Raw genomic sequence first — 16,311 nt, 5'->3', positions numbered from 1 at the left:
CAAGTATATTGGGAGATGGGACCTCGTAAGATCCTGTCTCCAAATCCACCCATAGGCTGACAAAACCACCACAACTACCACCACAGGCACCCTCTGTTTCTGAGCCAACGGGGTCATTAGTAAGAGGGAGGGGAAGGACAGCTTCTTCTAAGCTGCAGGAGCCTGGAAGGTAGTGAGGAGATTTAAAATGGGCACTCAAGATTACMTAATGAGTTATTAATATTGTTATTAACATTATTAGCCCGCTCTAGATCTGAGTTTGTTTTGTTATCTCGCTTTCCCTCCCCAAGCAAATCTGCTGCATGTTTTTAAGAAACAGAAAAAAGGCCATGACCAGTTTTTCAGGCCTTCTGATTCAGCCATAAAAAAAAAAAATCCTGCAACATTTCCGTTTTGTTTTTCTAAATAAAAATAATGTATAGCCCTAACTTGATAATAAATACGCTCAGAAGCTGTCCTTAAGTAAAAGCTTTTGATAACAAATTGCCTGTGCTAACTGCTATTTTACTGTTGAATTTTTTATTGTTGCTTAAGCACTGCAATTATGCTAATAAGCCTGAGAGGATGGTACACTAAAGCATTGAATGTGACAGATATAATACTCAATAAAATGTTAATCTTACCTGAAAATTGGAATCAAACAGCCTTATTAGTATTTATGGATATGGCATCTTCAACATGTTTCTTAAGAGGAATATATATACTCAATAGATAGTTTTGAATATACCCTGCTATTTCTCATGCTTCCACACGGCTTAATTCAAGGTGACTATTACCCCCTGCTGCTAATTTACAGTACCTTTTGGAATAAGGAAAAAGCATGCCGCTTTGTGAGCCACGTGAAATTCCCACAGCCCAGAAGCYTTTTCCCCTTGGCACCTTGAGAACTGCAGCTCTTCCCAGAGCTGGGACATGCTCCTGACCACGTCAGCAGGGACCTGGGGCAGACACAGGGCTCAGAGGATGCAGCGCAGAGCCTAGGCACGGATTCGCCACCCAGGCACGCAGTTACCCAATGGTCTATTTTTCCAGTATTTCTAGGTTTATGTGCAAGGCAAGTAAATCTATCAAAAGGTTAAGTTATTATCATTTACAGGTGCTGTGGAAATGGTCTTGATTTTTAAGATGGGAAGAACATTTAAACTTTTTTTTTTTTTTTTTAATCGATTCTGATAGGGAAATGAGCCCATCTGTTTCACTGCAAGTTACAGTGTTATAAAGGTGGACTCAGAATTGCTGGGCTGTAATAGGAGATTTGTCACTAAGATGTCACATGACTTTCTACAAGTCACACTGAGGTTCTGCACTGCTATTTTACCACCCAGTCCTAGTCTACTTTCTCAATTAATAGCATAAATTTTTCAGGCCATGATGAACCTTTCACAACATGCACCCCTTTTGCCTAACATAAGGGTGCATGGTCTTGGATCCAACCTCTGGGCTCCACTGTTGTGCAAAGACATTGCAAGCTTTGTCACTCCTTTCTAGCGGGTAAAAGTAAGCAGTCTTCAACACCTTCACTTTCTCATCTTTGAAACAAGGAAAAAAATAACCTCATAATATCCACATCCTTGTGAGGTAACTGCATTTATGTCCATGACCAGGCTCTATAAACGGCCCATTTTTACACAGCGCACTGGTGTGGTTTTCAGAAACTGCAAGTGAACACTTAAATAACAGCCTACTGGCTTACAACTTCAGTACTTGCGTTGCTTTCACCCATAGAAGTTAATTCTACTGACAGAACCACATAAACATTGACAGTAAAGCATTACATTTTCTGATAGACAAACAAGATTTTTGTCGCTGAACTCTGCAAGCCTCATCTGTGGAAAACATCAGGCCGAAGCCATCTAGGAACTGTTTCAATGAACATTCACGATGGGGAAAACCCAATCCTCTGCCCACCAAAATCTGGGATTCCCAAATTGCTCAAAGATTCACAATGAGGCACCCACACAGTGCTACTCACAACACAGCAAGATGTACTGGGACTTTCTTAAGCAATGCTTATAATGCGTGTTCACTTGCACTCAGAGCAAGACTTCTGTTCTTAAGTGCATGGAAGGAAACAGGACTGCTTCACAGCATACAGATCTTAGACCAGCTCCACAATATCTCCTTTGCAGGTGGAAGCAAGGAGCACAGAATTAGAAAAAAGAATTTTCAGTTGCAAAATCATTCAGATAAAACTACAGAATTGACCTGAGCTAGCATCTCTGAGACGTGAGAGTCAGACCTCAGGGCTCACCTGCCCCAGGTCTGTCCCAGCAGGAGATCCCAGATTCCACATTTTCGGACCCAGCCAGCAAGTTAACCAGCCACATACGTGTGAAGGGCTTTGAGACTATAAGGCAAGCTTTCCCATAAAGGTGACAGGACTCATCTCTGCCATGTTGAGTGAGTCCTGTCATTATTTTCAACCCTGTAGTGAAAATCTAAATTGAAGTTTGGCATATTGCTTTCTTTTGCTAAACAGCAACGTTTGAATGTTAACTCCAGTCCTGACAGGCATATTTATGGAGTATTCTTTGTAAATAATCTTACCCTGACCAGTCCAAAAGGTCAGAATCATAAAAAATAATAATAACAATGATAAAAAAGAACAAGGTTGTAAAACCATCAGTGCCACTGGTACAACCCCTCAACTTATTAACCGTCCTTGCAACAAGGTGAACTGCAAGGTCTTAGATTTATTTGATTGACTGAGATCAAAAGATCAGGGGGCACACAGTAAATTGTATCCTGCCATGAATGTATTTTGCTTTCAAGATTTGAACAGATAGTTGCAGGAATTTTAAAGCTCAAGATAAAAAAAAAAATGTACAAAGGTGACTTCAGAAAGGCATCCCCTTATTTCTCTCTTGACACCATCTGCATTTCTTAGAGCTATTTGAGAGTTTCTTCCATGTTCCTGTACCCCTGGGACATAACAGCTTATCTCTGCTAAACAGAAGGTGATACTAAACAATAAGACACTAGTATAACTCCAGGGGAGACACCAGTATTTGCTGATGTAAAGGATGAAAGGCAAATATTAGAGAAACCAAACAGTTCYCAGCAAAGTCCAACAGGTGTTAAAGTATTTCCCACAGACTTGATTTGAATTTTAGGTGTCCTAAGACACAGGACATTCATTTCACTTTCCTCCTTAACCACACAAGGAAGATGAAATACTACCCGAACTCAGGTCATCTTGTGATGGTTGCTCAGAGATACCAGGGCTGCCTGAGACCCGCTCATGCTTGCCTGGGTAGAAGGTTTGCAGTCCCTAACTCCTGAGGAAGCAAGGAAGAAGCAAGGGTACTAAATGAGCAACCATCTTTAGGATGCAATTTCAACACCCAGCTGGTGAGCTGGCATTTTTACACACAGAAAAAGCCTGCTGGGTTTGCTGTCATGATGGCACAAAGAAACACAATAGAGAACAGGAACAGAAGAACAAGAAAAGGAAAATGAAATTCTCTGCCATCTCACAGGCCCTTGGAAACAAAGAGGAAAAGTAATCATTTGGTTCCTGTGTACCTCTCCCACATACCTTATTTATGTTTTGCTCAGATGCTCTGATAACCCTGAATTTCAGCATACCTGAATCTGTAGCATTGTCCTCTCACATCACAATAAAACAGAAGAGATTAACTAACTGAGAATGAGAGAGTAAAACCATTCTGTGGATCACAGAACAAATACAAACTCCCAGGAAACTGCTACAAAGGAACCAGAAATGAGGCAACCACCTATTTTTATCACAAGTTTAGATTACATGCCAATGACCAAGGATTCCTCTTCCATGAGCTTGCACTTCACTCGCAAAGGACCTCACCACTCAGGTAAAAAAAAGACACAGAGCACGAGAAGAACAGCTGTTACATCAAAGCAAGTCATCAACTAGGCAGCTCCTTCTACACAGAAGCACTGAGCTTTGCTTTTTACTGTTAAGTTTTGAATAACGTTGCTCAGATAAGAATATCACAGTCTCCAATTTCTAACCATTGACAAGTTAGAAGAACTTTCCAGAAGTTATCTTGTCCATTTCCCTACCACAAGGAAGGGTCAATTCTCCTAAACCATGTTTGATGGAGCTTTTCAAACTTGTTCTTAAAGCYTTCCAATGACTGAAAATTCATAGCCTCCTCAGGCAATACATTCCAGCGCTTAGTTATTCTTAATGTTAGAGATCATTTGCTAATGTCTCATCTAAACTTCTCATGCTGCAGTTTAAGCCTATGACTTCTTGTCTTAATGACAGTGTGTGGATTTACAGTTTGCTCCCTCTCTCCAGGACAAGCTCACCATTGCCAAAATTTACAAGCTCAGGCACCAGTGCGACTTGCCCTCTTTTTGCCACTGTGCTTCTGCTCTAAGTGAGTTCTTAGCTTTGTGTGTCTGCGTGTGCATTTCTTTTCTTACCCCAGGAGAACAGGCAGCTAAGATATCACAAGGCTGTTTCAAGAGAAGAAGCTCACATCCAAAGGCTGATGCATTCAGGCACACCCAATTATAAAATATTCTGAAACAAGAAAAAGAAAATATTTATCTTTAGGATGGTAGGCAGAGGGTCCACTAGGAAGGAAAACCACCAACTCTGAACTGCAATTTTTTCCACCCTATTATTTAACATTCAAACAAATCTTCAAAAGCAACACCAATGACTGTAGACACATCTTTCTCCGCCACTCAAACTTAACCACATATTCTCTGACAACTACCATAAGGATTTGATTAATCGCTCTCCTAGAAACCAAAGTGCACCCTTGAATTGACAAAAAGTTCAGCCAAACCGTAAGCAATACCCAGTACACATCAAAATCAGAAGGCTCCATCTTCAAAGCTTTATTCACAGTGACAGAGGATAAATCTCAATGTTGCAACTGATGACTTTATTTTCGGGATCATTGAAACCAACAGAGGCAAGACTTTTAGTTTACTCTAAGATTTGATTGTGCATAATTATGGGATATACACATAAGAGAAAAGCCTTATTTGATGAACAATTGAGTAACTTTAGTGTTCACAGTATAGTCCCTGCCTCCCAATCTTCAGGGTGATCTACCTAGCAAAAAAAGAAATCTTTCTCCTGAACTCAAGGGCTTGGTGAAAGAGAGGGGGGAGTAAAGAAAGGATATACAAGAGCAGCATTGGAGAAGGCAGGGGTGGAGCTCTGAATGGCACAAACATCCCATATTTCGTCAGCATACAAACAACAAGGGAGAGGAGTGATAACACATTTGCCTTTATATTTTTGGAGGCTCTCAGGAAAACAGAGCCAGAAAGAAGCAGCCTGTTTGCCGCTATATTAACTTTTGCCAATGGATCAGCTTTCACACTCCACCTAATGTAAATTTCTGGCTTCCACTAAACAGGGACTGCTGTTAGGCTCAAAGTACCAAGCGGCTGTGCAACAAATAGGCATTTTCTAAGGGCTGAAACCCAGAGCCACTGAATTTATGATCTGCTGTGAAAACAAGGTGCCAGCTACACATCCAAGGGCTAAAAATGCCAATGCAACAACTCAGTGTCTTCACTGTTGTCCACTCTGTCCATCTGACCATCCCTTTCACTACTGCATTTTGTCCATCTCCAAGTTCCACTTGGGATGTTTGTTCTTTTTCAGTCCCTCTCTATTCCCCTGGACTTTTGGTTTCCTTGATCATTTCAGTCCTACCAATGCCAACATTTTCAGCCAGCCCAACTGCTGTCATCACAGGGAGGTGACACACTCCTATTTAGCAAAAATTTGGTAATGGAAGTGTTGTTTCCAAAGCTAAAGGTTAGAAGGCAAATACCTGCACTACCAATATTCCTACAGCACACAGTAGCTGAGGAGACTGAGCAATAAATTCCTTTACTGAAGATGTAGAACCCAAAGTAACGTCAAAATGTGATGGCCAACTCAGCAAAGACCTTAAATGCTTCTGCATCTTCAAGGATGTAAGTAGCTCCAACGACTTCCACAAGACCATCAGCAGTCTCAGACAAATTACCTCCCTAAATACTAGCAAGAGATAAGGATGTTCAGTAAGGGATATACATGAGAGGAGTGCTTCTACCATGAAAATATATCCACTTCTATGGCAGAATTATGACAGCTGTTGAAAACCATGAAGTAGTATTGAATGGCAGCCCAGGACAGGGAGCCAAGAAGACTACCACATGCAATTGAAACTGCCAAGGGATTAAGTTAGGTCAAATGTAATTACGCAAACTGGAACCTGGCCAAGTACTGGCTGGTTTAAGAGAATTAAGAGAGGTGATCAAAAGTTTCAGAGATAGAGTCCTTCTTCTGTTAATTATTTGGTGAGTCAGTCACTGAAGTCTCAGTACTCTGAGAGACTGTCTGAAAAGGGGAAAATATGAGGCATAAACTTAAAAGGTATTAGAAGCGATTAGCAAAAGTCTTTGTTCTCCAAGGAATTCTTACTGCACTTGTGCACGAAAGTCTTTCATGTTCATGCTGAAAAGTGGCCTTAGTTCCTTTGATACTTCTGGGAGGAAGCATTTAAGTTTACAAATATCCCACTGTCAGAAGTTACAGACAACAGTCGAGGAACTTTTGCGTGTCCCAGTCAGGTCACATCTAGCTCTAAATCCAGCTCTCAGACAGGCAGTGCTCCTGCTGAAGGGAGGAATGCAAACAATGACACATGGAAGCTCATTTAGACCCAGAGTAATGTTTATGCTACTTGCTAGTGGTGTATAAAACCCAGGTCACATGGAAAAGGAGGTTGCAACTATTTGGGATAGTGGCCTTCTAGCCTTCTTCCAACTGTTGGAAGATTGGAAGCACACAAGGCACACAATGATAAGAACAGAAAGGATGCCTCACAGTCAGACAGCTGAATGTCACTGAAAAATTAGACCCTGTTTATCTCGTGCCGTAAACCTCCTGAATGATGGTAGCCAAGCCATTTAAATCAAAATTTTTCCAGATAGTTATTGTTGTGCCTTTTCTCCCTAAACACACACAGAGGCCTCTTCCAAAGGAGCTGAATGTTAACAATCGCATCTGACTGAGATTGGAACTTCTACTATGACTCTATAGAGTGCTACAAAAAAATGAAGTTTTCTGAAAAAATCAGGCCTTGTAAGTCTCAGTTTTGGCACCTGAAATTAGTAGATGCCTCTGCTCCTTATCCATCTGAAAAACACTATTAGAGAGACACTCATTATTGTCTACGAAGTAGCTGGATGTGACAGTACGGAAACGGAGATGAACATTCTGGCTATTTTATTTGGTGAACTGTCCAGAGGATGTGCATTAAATAAACCAAGTCTTTGACTGATGAGGAAAACGAGAAAGATTAAATAACTACCTCCTCAACAAGTGCTGTACACCATGAGTTTTGAGTGACATGGTTTGCTCTGGAAGCGACAGCAGGTGAACACACCACTAAAGACTCTGCCATATTGATTTTGTGCACTTTTTTTTTCTTTTTTTTAAGAAAACAAGCCAAGAAAAGGCAGACGTTTCACAGCACAGATTGATGCAATTTGTGCTAATGGTCTAAGTGTAGATAGATATAAGTAGCAGTTTGATTCCTTTTATGGAGAACAGTCAATAGAGGATGAGGAGGAGGGGACCGAATGCCAGCAAGGCACAGCTTTCCCTCACCACAGTAACACCTCCATCACGCTGCTTCACAGCTAGCAGGACAAGAGCTAAGGGCACAGGAGAAACAGTCTCCCAGTCACACTGCTGTCTTGCAATGGCATGCAAAAGCTGGGGGCAAGCAACTGTGGAAAAAATACATCAAAGACACAAGCTAGAGGACAGTGCATTTGGATCTTCCAAAAATACAGTTGCTGAAGTCAAGGAAGTCTCTGTTGAGCACGAGCAAAACTTATTTTTGTCAAAATGTAAAAACTTGGCCAAACCTTTTTCAAAAAAGCAAAAAAATAAACACCCAAAATCCCTTAACCCTATTTCTTCTCTGACTTAGCAAGTCACCTCCTTGGAGTCTTCAGGCACCATACAGATGGCAAGGACATAGATTTATTTTTTTAAAGAGGAACAAAACTGTGCTACTATTCTCCACATTCTTCCCAATGTCTCCCTAACCAGTCATCTCCAAAACAGCTGAACTGCTTTAGCTGGAGCTGTCAGCAAAAAGAGGTTTTGACAGACAGAGAGAGAGCTAACGGAGCATTTCCCGGAGCTCACCTGTTCCTCCCTCCGCGCACGAGGTGGCGAGAGCCATGTGCCCATCCGCACGTAAGGGCAAAGGCAGAGGACCGATGCCAGGGAGACAGCAAAGAATATTTTTTTCTAGTGTGACCACACTGACCAGGGCTACACATCATAGCAGCCAGACAGGGCAAGCCAGCCAAGAGAGTTTTGTGCTGAACAGGGACCTAACTGCCGAGAAGACAGTGCAGAGGCCCCCGGGGTGCACAGAGTGAGGTCTCCCTAGAGCCGAAGCGGTAATTAACTGATATTGATAATGGCCTCTAATGCCTGAAATGAAGTGCAAGGAAATGGCATGAGGAGGACTAATGCCAAGCAGTAATAAAGATGGAGTCAAGGCTGTTTCTGAAATAAGAAATTTTTGCTTAGGTTACTCGTTATTAAAAAAAAAAAGTTTCAGCATGCAGGGACATCCTGTTCACTGTATTAAATTAAAGGGATGATTCAAAAGTGAACAGCTTTCAGTAGGCAGGGGGGGGRAAAAATCAATTTCAGGTTGCTATGGACAACTAGGCTGTTTCCTGTAAGACTAAATCTGATTCAGCTCTATGAATCTGACAACTAAACATTCCCTGAAATGCACCACACACACACACTCTCTAAATAAGTAAATACAATAAAATACAGACTCTGGTCATCTCCCTACTTTTTGCTGAACTAAGGACATGCTCAAACCTGCTAATTACTGCAAAATACAGGACTGAGGCTTTGGCTCAGCAATGGCTTTCTAACTACAAGTTCAACACCTTTCGCTGCCTTATAGAGAAAAAAATATTTAATGACAGCGTGGCATTTGGCAAAATGAACCAGAATAGAGCACAAATTCATCTCTCTCTGAGCCCTTTTATATGTTCTGGGTTTACAGCTATGTCTAAAACAACGTTTGCTAATCCAGCCTACTGCAGAGCTCAGCTAGCAAAGGCCAAAGGCATCTCAGCCAGGGGCTTTCAGCCACGTCCTGGCCAATTCCTGATGGAGGGCAATTTAACCTGCCATGGTCTCTGAATAGGAACAATATAGGAACAATATCCCAGAAGCAGCCAGGTAGGTGCCTCGGATGAAGGGATCGCGGGGGACACAACATGGCAGTCATGGCCTGGGCCTTGGCCTGATGGCTCTCCTCTCTCCATACTTAACACCAGAGTCATTTCAAACAGATTTTAAACACCTTTCCCACTCCTTGCAGTAAAGCAAGCTGTGTGGGCACAGAATTTCATTGTCTCTACGCCTGTGGGAAATTCTCCTTCTCCTACACATCCTCATCAACTGAAGATCAGAGAAATGCATTAGGACCTGCTCCTCAAACCACAGATCCCCTAGTTCTCGCACAAATCTGAACGAGAACAGCAGGGACTAACAGCAGCCCTGAGCTGGGCCCTCCAGGAGTGCACCCACTCATCTCCTTGACCCAGGAAGCCTTGCCACCCTTCCACAAAACACATTCGTTCCTATGATCCTTGGGAGCTGGAGGGAATTAGGAGCCCCAGAAAGATTTCTTGCCTCACTTAAGAAAGCAGAGGCACCATTCGGCAATGAGCAGAGCCACCTGCTCAGTCACAGCAGCAGCCAGAGAGCGTGGATGAGCAGAGGGAGAGGGAAGGCCAATGCCAAGCATCCCGCTGCTCTGCGGCTCTCGCTGCTCCAATGTGCCGCAACGTGTTCAGAGGGGAAGCAAAGTCACCAGCCCGGAGTCGCATTCGGCTTCAAGCGGGCTTGAAGGAAGAAAATGAAATCGAGCGTGCGGTGGGGGTGGCAAAAGCTTACACCCCATGAAAAAATGGAGTTGGGCAAGGGATGACTCTGCTCCACCAATGCAAGTACCGCTACTGTGTGGTCTCAAGGCATGAAGCTGGGCTGGCTTCAGTCACATGCAACCAGGAGAATAATTTTGTTTCTACAGTCTCATTCAGCCCAGCAAGCTAGCCTTGCAGTGTCCATCGGCATCACAAAGCCAGTCCCAGCGATGAACATGTGGCCATCTCAACCGCCCATAGTTAAAAACAAAGGGTACGAGCTGGACACTAAATCCCAAACCACAGATTGGAAAGTTTGGAGCAGAGGAGTTAAGGCATCTGATTTTGTACCCTTCCCCAATAGCTGTTAAGCGACCAAATAAATCCATCTAGATCAATCTCTCCATCAAGACAACAGGAAACATTGCCATCCTACAGTACTATGAGTCTTAACTTTTATGGAGTAGTTGATGTTTTTCCAATGAAATGTACCATTAAAATATAAGATTTTATTAGCAAAATCAATGATGTGTGCAGAGACAGTCCCTTGTGGCTTTTAAAAAAAAGAAAAAAAATATGAATACTTATAAATTTGATAGCAATACAGAACACTGTACAATTATTACAGCTGTTTTACAGGATTCTCTAATAATGATGGCCTCTGTTCCTGGTAAGACACCTTAAGGCACTACCACAAAAAAATCAAATCAAATCAAAAAATAATAATAATAAAAAAGCAACAGTGGCTCAGCATTTGCCTGCTTTGTGCTATATTCTTTGTACCGATCGTACTTTTTTTTAAAGCAAGAACAAAACTTTATGGAAACAGAAACAACACAACACTTCCAGAAATATTTACCAGCTGCATGTCCATTTCCCTTTCTCCACCAGTTCCAGCGCTTTGTTACATTAGAACAGTGACTGGGGAAGAAGTACTCCCATTTAAATCTAGCAAAAATGAGACCAAGAGAGTCGTGACCTTTCAGCAGCCACCAGATGCATGATGCTCCTAACTGTGCACACAGGTCAGGTATCTGCAGCATCTGAAAACCCTCTGCAGGCAATCTGCCTATTGGGGAGGCAGGACTAGAGTCCTGACACCCATTTCTCCCCCTATGCTTGTTGACATCTGAGGCTCTGCAGCCCCAATGCCCCATCTGCAGCTGGAGCTTTGCAGCAGGTCGAGCTAGGGAGCTGGAACAGTACAGGGGCAGCTGGAGGGGCCGAATCCCCATCCCCATGGAAAAGCCAGATGTGCACAGGAATCCAATGGCACTTCCAGCACTAGCATCCCAGGTAGACACCATTCTCACCTCCCGGGGGACACTATCTGACTATTCTGTCCTCCCAGCTCTCCAAAGTCACCCATTTTCACTTGGTAGCCATCATTCCTATGAATATCATGGTAAGCAACTCAGACAGTCAAGACATTGGGACATCCCAAATCCATCACTCACCAAGAACACTGACCACCCTCTCAGTGAGCTATGGCTAAATCACAAGGAGCACCATGAAGTCTCAGGTACCACAAAGCGGTCAAGAACACGCTTATGTGAAGTGGAGCCAAAGAATGACACCTGTCAGTTCTACCCCAAATGTTTTCCTTTGTACCTGTATCTACACATTCACAAAAGTCTAAGGTATATTCAGAGAAAAAATAAAGTCTCTTTACTCCACTTGACTTTAAACAACCTCCGGATGTGTGTGGGGATGGATGAGGAAAGAGTGGCAAGAATACTCAACAGATGTTTGCATTAGCATAAATTTGCCATTCATTCCTCTTTCTGCTACCATTTCAAACTCCTCTATTACTCTATTATCCTCTCTGGATAATTTACAGTGCTTGTTGCAAAGTACAGTCTCTGAGAACAGAGGCAGCATACACTTGGTAATGTAGAAGTTCAAAGTGCTGAGCCATGCATGACCTGCAAGTAGATTGTTGCTATTTTCTTGCATATATAAAAGGGCTTTGCCTTCACACAGTGCTGGAACCTGTCATCATGAAACACCCTCCTATTATAACACGGCCCAGAAGAGCTACTATTTTGGGCCCTAATAACGTGCTTGGTTTTACAGGAAAGCAAGAAGGCAAGTAACATGAAACAACACAGATGTCAAGTACAGAAACAGATGGGATCTTCACAAAGCTATACATATCACTTTAATCAAGTACTATCACAGTCTATCCTCTAGATGGGAAGGGATGGTGCAGAAGTTAGATGAAAGGCGCATGTGGAATTAAGTAGCATCATCACCTCCACAAGGCCAGTAAAGAAACAACAGAAAATTGCTTGCAAGGCATTCTGATTCCAAGACAATCAAGATGATTCAAAGTTGTTAGGCTGTTTTTTTCCTCCCTAAAAAATGGCCTTCTGGGTAAAGGACAATTGCCCAGTTCTCCCACCTGTTTGGTCCCCATGAAACACAGATAGCATCCATGGAAGATGCATCAGAAAGCACAGTTCACATCTAAACCATGGTCTTGGAAAAATTTTCTCTTAGGAAATGAGTGGAAACAAAGCTGATTAGGGTGCTTCTGTTACAATGGCCCCAGGTGTTGGCAGACAGGCTGGCTGTATGCAGACAGTGATGTGATTCACTCAGTTGTGGCTTCCAGTCCACAATTTGGCTTCCAAACACTCTAGGAAACCACATCACCTGCATTGATGGTTCGGCTCCTATGTTGTTTAAGGAGGTGTCTTTGCAGAGGATGAGTCAATGGCAAACCCAAGAAGTGATAGACTGACTTGACCTTTCTCATTCATATACATAAGAGGATCCTAAACCCAGGGCTTCAGAAACTTGGGTATGCTTAGAGATATCAGGACGCACATCTAATAAATACAGGGCTCATACTTCTTCCATAAGGCCCTAACTTGCTGAAGAACATCAGCTGAGCAGCCTGTTGCTGAATTCAGCCAGCCATTCATGCGTGTAGTTATTCAAGTAATGAAGGCTGCACACAGAAGGAAAGCTGAAGCCAGATTATGAATGAAGTCAGCTCCAGAATCAATTCCCTTATCTATCCTCTGCCCACCACTAACTGGAAGATGCTATTCAGGGAAAACATAATTTAAAGGCGGAGGCTAATGATGAATCAGATTGATTTTTCAAGCAAGCAGGACAAGAAAATAAATGCAATTGAGTCTACCTGCCTGCAGCTTGCCAAGAGTCATACCAAGTTTCAGGACAATCTGGCCTCCTTTCCCCTTCCTCATCCCAGTCCCTTTCCCTCCTCTGTCTCCCACCAAAGAGGAAAAAAACCCTTACAGAAAAGAAATTCACTTACACAAGACAGTAAGTGTTGCCTGGAACCAGCTCAATACTGGCTTCCCTCTCCCTGCTAAACAGTACATAGTCTGAATTAATGAATGTGCAGAGGGTCCTCTTTCTGGGGAAAAGCAAATTCCAAGTGTGCAATTCTGAGGAATGCATTGTATGTCTGGTATTCAAGCTGTGCTCTCTTTTCCTGTTCCTTTTTTTTGCCGTATATGGAGCTGAGCACAGCAGGCTGGATCGTGGAGTGCAGCGCTGCGTGCTGAACGTCTTTAGACTTCCGACTCTGTTTGTCTTTACTGGAAATCCAATCAATCCATCTAGGAAAAAGGCTAGTACATATACTGCAGAGCGTTTTGCTCAAACATCAAGCTACTGACATAGAAGGTAAAAGAAGAATAAGCTGTACCAGACCAGCCTAACAAGGGTTCATGTAGAGGGATGAATGAACACATACACAGGCAGTAATTTTCTTAATTACTGCAGTGAAGGGGGGATTGACTTATGCTAACTTAAAAGTTTGCAACTGTTGCAGCTACAGTCCTAAGGATTGTTTCCTAGGTTAGCAAAGCTTAAATCGTATCTGCACAGGAAATAAAAGGCAATCCGGCCTTCGGTGTATGTACCTGGGGCTGGAAGGATTACATGACCTCAGTCACAGAGAAGTACATCCTCTCTATGCCCACCTATCTCTAACACACACAGATTAAAAACAGGAGTGTGGGACTGTGCATTAGAGACTGGGAATTCTTTCTCAAGTCCTGACAATCTCTAAGTTCAAATCTATTGCAGCAATTTCAGAGGCAGACTGAGATTTCCATAACAAGGATGCAATTACAACATTACATTCTGAAAAATAAACTCTTTTTGGCCATTGCTGTTTCTAATGTAATCAACAGACTGTATCCCCATGGGCACCCAGGACTTCATAGGAACAAAAGGAGAAAACAGCAATACTCCTCCTCCAAAAGCAGGAAATCCTGAATCACAATTACCCAGAAAAAATCTGCATCAACTCCAGTTTCTCAGTCCATTTCTGTACCAGAAGATCAGCTCTCATTCCACCCTGCAGAGGAGGGTGGTGACAAAAGTCAGAGAGATGAGGAGACAAATGTAGGATCAACCACCTTTGGGGTGCAGCAAACACCCCCAGGAAAGCTCTGGGTTGGAGCAGGAAGGAATCTCAGATGTGCTGCCAATCACTGGATTTTCCCCAGTTCAGTCCTGGCTCTTCCTCTCATACAAAAGGCCTGAGATCATTTGTGCAATCAGCTGTGCTGTTCCTTACTCCTTGGCTACTTCAGAGCTCCTTGCTTTTGTCTGCTTTCCTCAGTCAGGCATCAGGATCCCAAATTAGACCACACAAACTGCCTAGGAAGAAAATGGGAAACCTTAAAGAAATCAGTAACTTGGTCCATTCTCTCCAGTATGTTGTCGCTGACCCTAGCTTGTGGTAGATGCTTTAAAGGATGATGCAAAACTTCCTTAATAGGCAGGCRCACACAATTCTGCCCCCAAATACAATTTCATTCTAGTGTCTAAAAAATAAAGATTGACATAATCCTAAAGCATGAAGTTTAATATTGCTTCCAATTTTATTTGGTTTTTGTTTGTTTTGGTTTTTGCTTTGCCAAAAATTAATAGTACTGAAGTAATTCTTTATACCGGATGCACAGAAGCATCCAGTCTCCCTTTGTGTCTCAAGTCACTGGCATCAAGAAACTCCTCTAGCAACAAGTCTCCTCTAGCAACTTAAAATAACAGGTTAGGTGACAGAGTTGTTTCCTTTTTACAAGTTTCAAAATTCTCATCTTTCAGCTTCAACTTGTTTGTGCACCGGAACAGGGAGAACACATACCCCAGAGCTGCCTGCCTCAGACTTAGAGATTTCCCCAGCTTATAGACTTTTCTCTCTCCTGTATTTGCTTCAAAGAAGACAATCCCAGGATTTTCAGTCATTCGCCAAATGGACATTTAGAGGAAAGGATGCTACCTGGGCCAAAGTGGGATGTTTCCAGTCAACACTGAGCTAATAACTTCCCTCTACAGAGATTAAAGGGTGCTGCCCTGCTGGGTGACAACAACAACCAGGTTCCTCACGCTTGGCACCAGGACCACAGTAGCAGGCAGCAGCTCGAGCAACCTAAACCCTCCCAACTGCACTACCCTGTCCTCTCACTGCTGCCAAAGAGGCAGAGTCCCATCCCCTCCCTTGCACTGGCACCCACACGGAGCCATTTCAGCTCATTAAGCAGGCAGAAAACCAGCATAAGGGGCAGGGGAGGCAAATATTTGGCCACAAGCTCAGTGAGTTGAAGGAGGTCCCAGACCAGGGCAGGAACAAGGAAGGCAGCAGGACCACACAGCTAGAGCAGGAGGGAGTACTGCAAGATCAGCAGAGTTGCATTCCAGCACAGGTAGTCACCCAAACCATCCTGCAGACCCTAGCCTGAAGCTTGAATGGATACAGTATTTTCCTCCTTTGGGAAGCTAAACTGCTCCCAAGTTTTATCACAAAGATCGGTGCCTTTGACTGGAGATCCTTGATTGCTGCTGTATGGGCAGGCAATTGGGAGTCTTGGGCTGTGATTCCACACTGCAACCCTCTCCATAGAGATCCATTCCCACATTCTCCAGCTGCATGTTCCCAATCCTCAGTCTGTGCTGACTTACATGGGCATGAACACACCTGCACTGGGAGAATGGAAAGAGTAGTGGCCAGAAACTTCTTCAGCCAGTCCTGCCACTATCAGATTCATTACATCAAAATACAGTCTTAAGCCTTCAACCTCATGTATTCAAATGGAGACAGTGATGCTCTGAAGCACCCAGTTAAGTTATTTGGATAGACACATACTATTCAAACTTGAATGGAGGAGGGGAAGATTTCCAGCCTCATTAATAAGAGCCTGAAATTAAAAGCAGAACTTGTAGTACAGCTGTGATTCCAGCTACCCTGCTGCTTGTGTTAACAGTGTGGCTTTATTATGGTCAGGGATTAAAAACAGCTTCAACAATTTAAAAAAAGGAAAGGAAAGGAAAGGAAAGGAAAGGAAAGGAAAGGAAAGGAAAGGAAAGGAAAGGAAAGGAAAGGAAAGGAAAGGAAAGGAAAGGAAA

At 43.0% G+C, this 16,311-nt stretch overlaps 1 protein-coding gene across 19 annotated transcripts in view; it reads right to left on the bottom strand.

Annotated features, from left to right (window-relative positions):
* The window catches only part of LPP (LIM domain containing preferred translocation partner in lipoma), a 369,106-nt gene that overhangs the window by 286,368 nt on the left and 66,427 nt on the right, over positions 1-16,311 (bottom strand). For 16 of the 19 annotated variants that reach the window (XM_026070809.1, XM_026070806.1, XM_026070811.1 and 13 more), the window contains one exon: positions 4,411-4,510. The exons of 1 other annotated variant lie outside the window; for it this stretch is intronic. The gene's annotated coding sequence lies outside the window, so the exon portion shown is untranslated. Of the gene's footprint in view, positions 1-1,972; positions 1,996-4,410; positions 4,511-14,189; positions 14,385-16,311 lie in introns of those variants that run through there. 2 more of the 19 variants (XM_026070822.1, XM_026070823.1) reach the window with 2 other exon arrangements.

This window comes from Apteryx rowi, unplaced genomic scaffold, assembly GCF_003343035.1.
Source record: "Apteryx rowi isolate R43461 unplaced genomic scaffold, aptRow1 scaffold_32, whole genome shotgun sequence".
Classification (NCBI taxonomy): domain Eukaryota; kingdom Metazoa; phylum Chordata; class Aves; order Apterygiformes; family Apterygidae; genus Apteryx; species Apteryx rowi.
The sequence above is the reverse complement of the archived record's forward strand: the minus strand, read 5'-3'. Positions and strand labels throughout refer to the sequence as shown.